The following is an 11,154-nucleotide window of genomic DNA, read 5'->3' as shown; positions in this document are numbered from 1 at the left end:
TTTGTCTTGTTGACCTGGCTTTTTTCTCTTTTTACACAGTAATTTCACGTCGTACTTGTCTTATTTGAGTTCAACATTTATGCTTCTTAGACTCTGAACTTCTTGTTCCTAAAGCTAGAAGGGGCAAATGAAAGGGGGAAAAATAAAAAAAAAAGAATGAAAAATGAAAGTAGCACAAAAAGAAAGCTAGAAAAGAAGCAAGAGTATAGAAAGAAAAAGGTTGAGGTAGAAATTACTATAGGGTTAATATCTTAATTGCTCTGGGTTTCAGTTTCCATTTCTATAACACAAGGATAATCAAGTAAACAGTTTTTAGGAGTATGCTATAAGAAAAAGTATATAAAGGACATGAAGCAGTGCCTGGAATAATACTGGTGATCAAGAATTATTTTTATGCTCGTATAATAAGAAACTTGAAGTATAAGTAATAATTTTAAAAAGTCACATTTGCATCAATCTATCTTTGACCAAAGAGAGTATTTTTTTTTTTTTTTTAAAACAAACCATAATCCCTACCCTTGCTGAAATGTGTGGTAGAGGTGATCTGATCCTTTTCTTTTAGTCCCATCCTTGGTGTCCATGACCCAAGTATGTAGTGAACATGCACAGATTTGCTTCCTATGGACCCCAATTATGAATCTATGATGTGTGTGTGTGTTTAGCCCTAGGTCTTTTATCACTCTTGGTTTACTTTTCAATAAAAATGACAAGATTCAAATAACTTAGGGCCTTTTGCAATGGAAATAGTCAGAAAGTGGCCAGAGATGCCTCATGGTTTATGACTGATCTCACTGAATAGTCACGCCCTGAGTCCCAAGGGTTGTTCAGTGCCAAGCCTGAACAGCTGCCACCTGGGTTCTGAATTCAGCTGTTCTGATTTTGGATGGTATAAGAGGCAACAGAAAAAGATAGTTTATAAAAGGCCTTAAGAAATCCTTTTCAATTAGAGGTGTGGTGTTTTCAAAATTACCCTGTTTTCTGAGTGAGCTCAGCTCCACCCAGAGGAGAGAGAAGTCTGTAAACAGCCAGAGAAATGACTTTTAAAAGCTCTGCATATAAAAATACAGAAGAAGGAAGCTGGAGAAGGAAGCTGATGCTTCTATCTTTACCCTTGGGTAGTGTTTATATGAAGCGGGCAACATCCAGTTATAAGCTCAGTCAGCAAACTCCTAGAATGTACCTAAGGTATACCAGGCCATCCCTTATAATGAATCTCTGAGGGGTCCTCTCTCGTCTCTTGAATTCTTGTTCCTACCCCAGCTGAGAGAAAATCTGTGGCTCATTTAGTTATAATCTTAGTCACAATTAGCAACAGAAGCAAATACAAATGTTACCCATTTGGCGTTCTCTGCCAAGTAGAGAAAAGAGTTAGCATCTGGGCATATAATTTTGATATACCCAAATATCCAAAAAGACCTCAGGGGCCAGGAGATGAAGAAATACTCATTATCTTTTCCTGAACTGTCTCCTGGACCTCCTTAGGTACTAGATAAACTGATTATTGTATAGGTCTTTCATGAGAAAACTGCTGTAATGCCAGAAGACTATTATGGAAGAGAATAAATCATGGAAAGTTGGAGCTGAAAAAAATATTTAAAATTATCTCATTCAGTGGTTCTTGTTGATAGTTGTATATTAGAATCATCTGAGGAATTATACAAAATACTAATACCAAACTCTAGAAGAGATTCTAATTCGATTGTTGGTAGTTAAAGGAAAGGATAAATGTGATTAATTAATCAAAGTAAGAAATGCATTAATAAGTGATAAATGTGTAAATTAAATACTTCTTGAAAGTTAGAATCAAAAAGCAAATATTTTGAAGTATGATCTTGATTTGCTCCTTTTTTTTGGTGTTCTGAGCATCTGATTTCCAATGTGGGGTGGGGGTTTCCCATACCACCAGCATTCTCTGTGGATATCTACTGAGTGTCCTACCTTTAATTTAATTCTGATACTTCACGTGGAGATAGCATCAGATTTGGCAGGTTAAGGGTTCAGTCCCACAAGAATGCCCCCTCTCCCATCCCTCTTCAGACACCAGTTGCAATTTTAGGTTGTTACCAGAGCTTCTGACCTACCAGCTATAAAGCATATGTTCCCATGACCTCTTCCTTCCTTGAGTTCAATTAATTTGCTAGAGTAGCTCAGAGAACTAAGAAAAATATTTTACTTACTGGATCACAGGTTTATCATACAAGGATGTATCTCAGGAAGAGCCAAATGGAAGAGATGCATAGGGTAAGGTGTGGGAAAAGGGAGTGTAGTTTCCATGCCTTCTCCATTCTCCTCAAATCTCCCCCTCGTTGACCAGCTGGAAGCTCTCTGAACCCAGTTCTTTCAGGTTTTTATATAGGCTTCGTTACATAGCATGATTGATTAAATCATTGGCTATTTAACCCTCAGGCCTTCTCCCCTCCCTGGAAGTCTAGGGATGGGACTGAAAGGTCCAAACTTCTAATCACATGGTTGGTTCTCCTGGAAACCGGTTCCATACTTAAGGGGGGTCAAAAAGTCACTCTTTAATATGAGACACCTTTGTTGCTCTCATCATTTAGGAAATTCCTAGAGTTTTAAGAGCTGTTCCAGAAAAGGGATGAAAACCAAATATATATTTCTAATTATAAATCACAATATCATACTCTTATACCCCACTTTGTGAATTATACATCGCAATCAATCAAACAAATAAAAATTAAATAGTAGCTCAAAGGTAATCTCTGAAGATACCATTAAAAAATTAATGTTGGTTTTAAAAATATGTGCATTGATTCTTTGATATTCCTGGGGTGGAGTCTAATTTCCCTTCCTTTGAATGTGGGTTGATTTAGTAAGTTGCTTCTAACCAATAGAATAAAGTTGAAGTTGTGTGTGACTTTTGAGACTAAGTCATAAAAAGTCACTATGGTGCTCTCTTTCTCTCATCACTTGCTCTACAAATTCATAAAAAATTCCAGTTAAGGTAATTGATTAATCATTATGCAAGATTCCTATTTCAGGATTTAATGCTAAGATTGTTCTAATCATTGTATTGCTGTATATTGTGTTTTTCTTGAACTATGCCAGCAATAGGTCATTACTCTCCATTTTTATGAACTGATCTAGCCCCTGCCAAAGTTGTTTGCAATAGACGTTAAAAACCTGATTCAAACTCAGACAACCTGATATCCATATGCAGGAATTAAAAACTGGGACTTGGGTGAGGTACTCTCTCAAATGAAGGATATATTGTCAGCCACATTTTCTTTCATATCAGCCTGGGAAGCAAAGAAATCTAGTCTGGAGACAGAGCAGGTAGGAAGGTGAGGAGGACAGAGAGAGGGGACAGGGAGAGATAACTGTTGTATGACCTGTAATTTTATAACAGTAAATTTCCCCTTATCCTTGAAGCTGATTGCAGGTGGATCTTTTCTGCAACCAAAAGAATCTAAATATTACACTATTCATAACTTTACAGGTTAGACTGTTAACATTAAAAATAATTTGAAAGTTGTCTGTTTCATGTTATAATAAGGTTCCAATGGCAAAGCATCTATTCTTTTGCACTTGAAATAATTTTCTTTTTCCTAAATTGAATAACTTCTCAGAGAAATGGTAGAATAGAATTTATAAACATCTGTCTAGCTCATGTTATCGATTATTTGTGTAAAATTTTATTTTATTATTCACACAAGATTTTTTTCTTATCCTTTGGAAGAAAATAATCTATGATTTCCTGTAAGTAAAAGAGCCAGGGAAAATATTTTATTCTTATTAAAGTTGTTTCTTCACTTTTAATTATAATACCTACTATTACCCCATCCAGCCAAGAAAAATCTGATTTCATGTAAGGCTTTAGAATAATTTTGATTTAAAAAGTTTCAACAGTAAGTCAATTTAAATCAAAAGGACAGTCATACTGCCATTAGTCATTGAAGATATTTAAAGAAATTATTAAGATAAACTTAAAAAAATATTTTCAAAACTACAAAATGCCCTATAAAGAAAATGTACCATTATTATAATTAAGTCAAATAGAAACATTATTATTTTACTGTATATGATTGATTGACTGGATATAAGCAATGACTAAGAGATCCAGCAATATCTCCCTCTATTTCTCTAGCAATGTTTGAATGAGGTCTTTTCATCATGGGTTTTTTGTTTGTTGTTTCTGAGGAAGAAAAATATCTGGTTTAGTAGTGATATCTAGTATAAGAGATTGCTTTTCAGAATATTTCAGCTCATCTTTGAGTCATTGACCTCAGGTCTGAGAACTACAAGATGTTTCCTCATGCAGTTTGTTCTTTAGAGCAGTTCTCTGTCATACCTCCAGTTTCTATCCTTAGGCTATCTGCTCTGGCGCCGAGAATTTGTCTCTTCATCTCAGGGAATTTTGAAAGACTGTAAACATGTATCAGAGTATCAAAAATTATTGTGTTAGTCTTTTATGAAACACGTAAGTTCTTACTTCAGCTTCTGTCTTCTCTAGAATTTTTATTGTTGCCATGTTTTCCCATACTCTCAATCAAAACTGTTTTCCTATTTCCCTCACTTACTAATGGCTTCATCATTTCCTAGTAAACCTATCTTTGAAACCTCAGCAGTTAGCAGTGGCTCTCCCTCTTGCCTTTGTTGCTGACATTTAGATTTTCTGCATATGAAAAAATTTTAAATCAGTCTCTTACTTTTCATTCCTATTTGCTATGAGTTTAATCTTTCTTTCCCTCTTGCTCAAACATTCCATTAACCTGCTAACCAGTTCTCCACAGCTTTTGACTATATACCATTGCCATATTAAATTATTTTTCTCATTTATTATTTATTTTTTATGAAATTTATCAGGGTGACAGTGGTCAATAAAGTTATATAGGTTAAGTGTACAATTCAATAACATGTTATATGTATATTGCATTGTGTGTTCACCACCCAAAGTTAAATTTCCTTTCATCACCATATATTTGACCCCCTTTACCCTTGTCTACTGCCTTCTCTCCTCCCCCATCTCTCTGGTAACCACTAAACTCCTGTTCATGTCCATGAGTCTCTTTGTCTTGTTCGTTTGTTGCTTTCAGTTTCATATCCCACATATGAGCGAAGTCATCTGGTTCCCAACTTTTTGTCTGATTTATCTTGCTTAGCATGATAATCTCAAGATACATCCATATTGTCGCAAGTGACAGTATTTCATCTTTTCTTATGGCTAATATTCCATTGTATATCTGTACCACATCTTTATCCAATCATCTATTGAAGGGCACTTTAGTTGTTTCCATGTCTTTACTGTTGCCATTTTGTTTCTTATACTTAGTATTAATGGTTTCTTATGATAGCTGGTGATGATTCTATTGGCTTATTTCTCCCTTATTTTTTTATTCCTTACAAACATTAAAGGATCAATAAAATCGAGGCAAATATATTATCTTTGAAGGCATTTGATTCTTACTGGAATGTGAGGTAAAGGAAGTTGGCAGGAAGTAATTTACTGAAATTGTGGGAAGAATAGTTCTGGGTGAGTTAAAACGATAATGCCAGAGAGGTAAGACAGAGAGGACAATAGGGTGGCTGGGATGGTATGAGTATGTGCATAAAAATATGCCCTAGATATGGGTTGGTCATCTGAGATGATGTGATTGTGGAGAGAACTAAGGGTCTTTATGTGGTAGAGGCTGTTGATGTTCACCTCTTGCATCTAGATAGAGCCAAGTGACCAAGTCCTGGCCGAGGAGTTTCTAGTTCTGATCACGACATATTCCATGAAAGCTTCTACTCTTTCTTTCCCAGGCCATCCTGCTAAAAATAAAAGATTCTGAGGGTCTAAAAGATGATGTTACCACAGAATAGAAGGAGATGGGTCTCCTAAATCATTGCTTAAAGAAAAAGTATATTGGACTTTGCATTATAAGTAAACTTGAATTATGTTAAGCCATTAAAAATTAATGTTTATTATAATAGCTAGTATTTATTATCCTAATATAATATCTCTTTGGATCTGATGTCTTCAATGTTGTCACAGTAAGAGAATAAAGAAAGGAATAAAGAAGCAGGAAAATATTATTCAGAGAAGATATTCTGGCAGGGTGCGGGGTGGGGTGGGGAGGAACAGGAGAAAACAGATGGCATTGGGTATGGAGGGCCTCCTGAGATAGAAAACATTTTTTGGATGTACTGATCTAATTTTAGAACTAAGCAGGATACCTGTAATTGGACCTTGATTTGTATAAAAGTAGACTGAAATATTTTCGATAACTGTAACTAACGAATATGTTTTATACAAATGTAATAAATTAAATGTATTTGAAAATATAAAATAGAAAAAACCAGAGATCAATCATCAAGTTCCTAAATGTCTGAAAAAAGATTAAAAAAAATACTGAAGTATGGTACATGTATTTCAAAATACTATGGGGAGAAATAGGAGAGGCCAGAAGCCCTGTGCTTGCTGAGTGGAGGGTGCTGTGAGGTTGGGCAGTGTATGTGGAGAATGTTTGGATTGCATGCAGTTAAATATGAAGCATGCTGGGTCTGGGAGTCCAGACAAAGTGGCGAGAGAGGACTAGTTTTTCCCTTTGCTTTTTAGTACTTAAAAATTAAAGGATCGGTTTCTGTGCAACAGAAGAAACATTTAGTGATTAGATTTGGAAGTTATCTGAAATCACCGACTACCTTAAGAGGAAAAATTTAAAGCTAAAATTTCCTTTGAAATACAGCATAGCTTTTTTTTTTTTCCTGAAATATGGAATCCAAAATTCTGAAATACTCCAAATCTTCACTCTTCAGGGAATGATTCATTTATGACTATCAAATTATGTCATTGTCTTTAAAATATATTAACGTTGCGGCACCCATTGATTGGGATAAAAGTGCTCCTTTGTCCCTTCTATAAACTACCAGTGACAGATAAGGCTTTTTTTCCTTTTCTCTCTTCTTTTCTGTGTCAAAATTAGAGATTTCCTCAGGTTGAGAGGGAAATCTAAGAGTTTACAGATAGAGATTCCTCAGGCTTTAACACCCACAGCTACAGTGGTCTTGAGGTTCAGATAAGTCACTGTGAGTCAATCACTATGTTCACCTAATATCATCTATGAAACGAATTATAAAAATGGGTCATTTCCACCAGGAACAGGATGCCGAAAGTCTTCAGGCTCTAAAAATCTCACCAGCCAGGTGTGATAGTGGGTGGAGGAGAGCATAGAGGATTTCTGTGGGATTAGGTAGAGCATAGAGGATTTCTGTGGGATTTTACAATGATGGATTATGCCATTATATATTTGTCCGAACTCATAGAATTACAATACTGAGTGAACCCTAATGTAAACATTTGATGATTTTAATGTGTCAATGTAGGTTCATCAGTCATAACAAAGTGAGTAATGGTAATATACAGAGAAGGCTATGCATGTCTGAGGGCAGGGAGTATATGCGAAATCTCTGTACCTCCTCTCAATTTTGTTGTCAATTTAATTAAAAGTGCTCTAAAAATTTATCTCAAAAAATTTTTATTAGTTATGATTGTTCACTGGAAGTTGACTGAGCATAAAAAAAGGGTGTCTTAAACACCATCTGTTTTAAATTCAGGGCTCAAACAATTTCCAACAAACTATAAATTTTTTCCGATTTCAAAGATAACACATGTTCTTTGTAAGAAACTTGAAAAACACAGAAAAGCCAAAGAAGAAATTATAAATCTCTGAACACTATTATCTTGTTATATACATGTATTATATATTTGTGTGTGAAGGTGTGTGTAAATATATATGTATATTATCAACATAATATATAAATGCATGTTATATATTTATATACATGTAATATATATACATATTTTTGTATTTATATTATAAATTTATATATGTAAATATGTAGAATTTTATTATACGTATTTTTGTTAGCTATAAACTTTGGCTGAATTATAAGTTATCTCATTTGTTCATTAATATTTTTAAGACACTCTAAAAATATTCTCTTTCAAGTGACTTCAGAAGAGCTTTTTTCCCCACATTTATTTCATTCTCCAAATAATTTGTACCATAGAAGAGCATGTATACTTTTGTAAACTTCTAATGTTACCGCTGTCATATTTTTCCTTAAAATGAGTTATATTCTCTTTGAAATGAAGCTTTAAAGTTATTAGGGAGATTTGTGAACTATAACCTATCAACATCATCAAAAGAGGCTTATTAAATCTTTTATCACTTGTACTTCTTTGCATGCCATGATTCCATGTACTGCCATTGGGGGGTCACTGTAGAAGCTGTATTTTAAAAAGTCTACCTATTTTGTAACAAATTTAATAATTTGGGCCATTGTCTATGATTCTTTTACAGTTCTTGAAGGGTCAGTTATTGCTTAAGGAGAATCCATGGTCTCTCTGTTTTTCTTATAATGAAAATGATAAATGATGAACTATTTTAATGGTTTCTTTTCATTGGAAATCTTGGCACTCTAAAAATCTATTTATAAATAAGGCTCACATAAGTCACTTGTAAGTATGTGATGACATGCTGAGCTTAATTTTTACTTTGCCTTGAAGCAGGCAGAGTGTGAGCAAGTCCTTTCTCTGCTTCACGTTACACAGTTTAGTTCTACACAGAAAGCAACTATTTATTGTTCATTCCAAAAGCCATACAGGCAGGGCCTTGGGCTCTACAGATTAGACCACACAAGGACCAGTATCAAGCTGAAGAAATGCATGAAATTTATTATATTTCCAATTGGCATTTTTCTATTCTGAAGGTCTAAGTATTCAGCAACCATGCTAATAAGAAGGTGTGGATGCTAAGAGAAGTACACATCACTAAAGCTGAAAAGCTTGTCATCGTTAAAGAGTTTCTAATTTGTGGTCATGATCTAAATCTTGGGAAGAATGGTTGTTCTCCAAGAAGAACAAAGCTGGTCAAATAGTTTAAATGCAGAAAATGAAGGAAACTTGTAATTCCAAGTGGACAAACTTGTATTCCAGAGAGAGCAAAAATTAAAATCTACTGAACTTTGCCTATAGACTTCCATGGTTGGATGAGATGGGAGCATATAATCTCAAGTATAGTACTGAGAAACAAAGGTATATGTTTTGTTAATAGAAAATTAACAAAAAAAGCTACTCTCTTTGTAGCAATGAAGCAGCATCTAAAATTTTTTACGTGGAATCATGGCATGCTAAACCTCATGGAGTTTTAAAAAAAACATTGGGTGTTTGCAAAGGAAGCTTTCCAGAGTAATCATTTAGTGATAATGCTGTTTCTTAGTAAGATCACCTGTAGTGAAATAGGCAGACATTAATCTAGAGTGGTACTGTTTTCCAATCTCTTAGTATTTTGTATTCCAAATTTGTTATGTATTTTAAAGTACTTATTTCTTTTACACCTTGACTTAAATATATGTATTGCAAAAGAAATCCAATTTATCTTGTCTTTAAGGCATGTTCAAGTCTCACTTCATTTCTCATAACTGCATCTACTTGTGACCCTTCAAAAACAATTTCTCTCCCTGAATAGGACTCATTCCTTCTATTATTTGTTCTTAATATTAAGCCTATTATGAACATCTAGTATATGTCCTATACATTTTTCTTGAGTTGCAGAGGTCAGAATTGGTCATATTTATTTGTATAAGTTCCTCTGTTTCATACCCAGGAAAGTAATTGCCTTTTTAGGGTTTCCTAGTTATCATCAGGGTCTACTAGTCTAAATTTCAAAGGAAACTGAGCACTGTGTAGAAGAAATATATTTTTGATGAATAACTAGACTTGTTAACTTCTTAACTCCTAACAAGAACTTTAGATTACTTACGGTTTTTAGGTTTTGTATTTATGAGAAAGAGAGAGGAAGATAACAAAATCCTCCTGAGCTGCAGGGAAGGGAAAAAGGTTCATGCCATCCTGCCTCTTGCCTCTGTCTCATACAATAATTCACTCACATATAGAAAGAACTTTCTACCACCTTGGCCACAAATACCAATTGCACTGAGAACACTTATAGTTGAGTTTCTTTCTACCACATCCATGTTGAAAATACATTTACTTTGCTAGTAAAAATCCTATAAGGCAGAAAATGTCAACAGCTCTCTGCTCTTTTATGGCAGAAACAGAGCTGGTATTTTAAAAATGATTTTCTAGAAGTTCAGTATTGAATATATAACCTATATTTTAACACTTGATGGGGAGAACATAGGTGGGAATTGTGTGAAGAAAATAATAATCTGGTATTTCCAGAAACAGAGTGGAAGGGTTGTGTATAAAAACTACTTCTGGGAGGTGTGAAGAACATGATGATCATTTTGATTCTTTTCTAAAGTTCTGACCAGGATCAGCACCCAGAAGTGGGGCTTGCCCTGTTCTTAAATGTCTCCCAGCACCTGATGCCCAAACCTAATGCTGGCAAGGGAGGGGAGGGGAGAAATTCTGCTGTGCTGCCCATCTCCAAACTCCACCTGTTCTCTGAGGAGAGAGGACCTTACTCTCCATGAATAATTTAGTGTGACTGAATACTCTAACAGCACCTCTACTCCTGGGGCTATTCCAATCTCGGTGTCAAAGAAGTGTGTATTTGTCATTTCACGGTTAATTCATTATGCCTGTACTAAATAAACTTGAAATAACAGTCTGCATTGTAACACTTGAACCTCGATAACATGTAATTTCTATTCTTAGCGAGCCAAGGGAATAAGACTAATTGTACTCTGAAAGTAAGAAATAAATATCTAGTCTACAGCCATGCTACCCTGAACAAGCCTGATCCTGTCTGATCTTGGAAGTTAAGCAAGGTCGGGCCTGGTTAGTACTTGGATGGGAGACCACCTAGGAAGACCAGGTGCTGTAGAAGTAAAATATAAAAAAATAAGGGATTGTAAGCTGACAAGGTCCTTGCAATCTATGAGGTCAACCAAGGGTTGCCTCACCTAAAAAATAAAAAATAAAAAAAATAAATAAAATAAAAAGAAATAAATATCTATAAGATTATGTTAGTGTCTCCAAGTTTCAGAAAAACACACCATCATCTTCATAACTGAGCAGTGCCTCTATTTCATGCTGTTACGAACTGCTTATTGATGAGAGTCAAGACCTTCCCACACTGTGAATTCTCAGTGTGGATAGATATGGGACAACCCAAAAGATTATGAGTCAAAAGTCATTGCTTCTTGCCAATCTCTAAGATAAGGACTGAACTGTGGAAAGGA

The 11,154-nt window shown here is 34.9% G+C and overlaps 1 pseudogene; it reads left to right on the top strand.

Annotated features, from left to right (window-relative positions):
* The first annotated feature begins 10,680 nt into the window (after nucleotides 1-10,680).
* On the top strand, nucleotides 10,681-10,799 carry LOC112480734 (annotated as a pseudogene).
* Nucleotides 10,800-11,154: the final 355 nt, after the last annotated feature.

This window comes from Pteropus alecto, unplaced genomic scaffold, assembly GCF_000325575.1.
Source record: "Pteropus alecto unplaced genomic scaffold, ASM32557v1 scaffold20, whole genome shotgun sequence".
Classification (NCBI taxonomy): Eukaryota; Metazoa; Chordata; class Mammalia; order Chiroptera; family Pteropodidae; genus Pteropus; species Pteropus alecto.
Note: the sequence above shows the minus strand (reverse complement) of the source record. Positions and strands in the feature narration are given on the sequence as shown.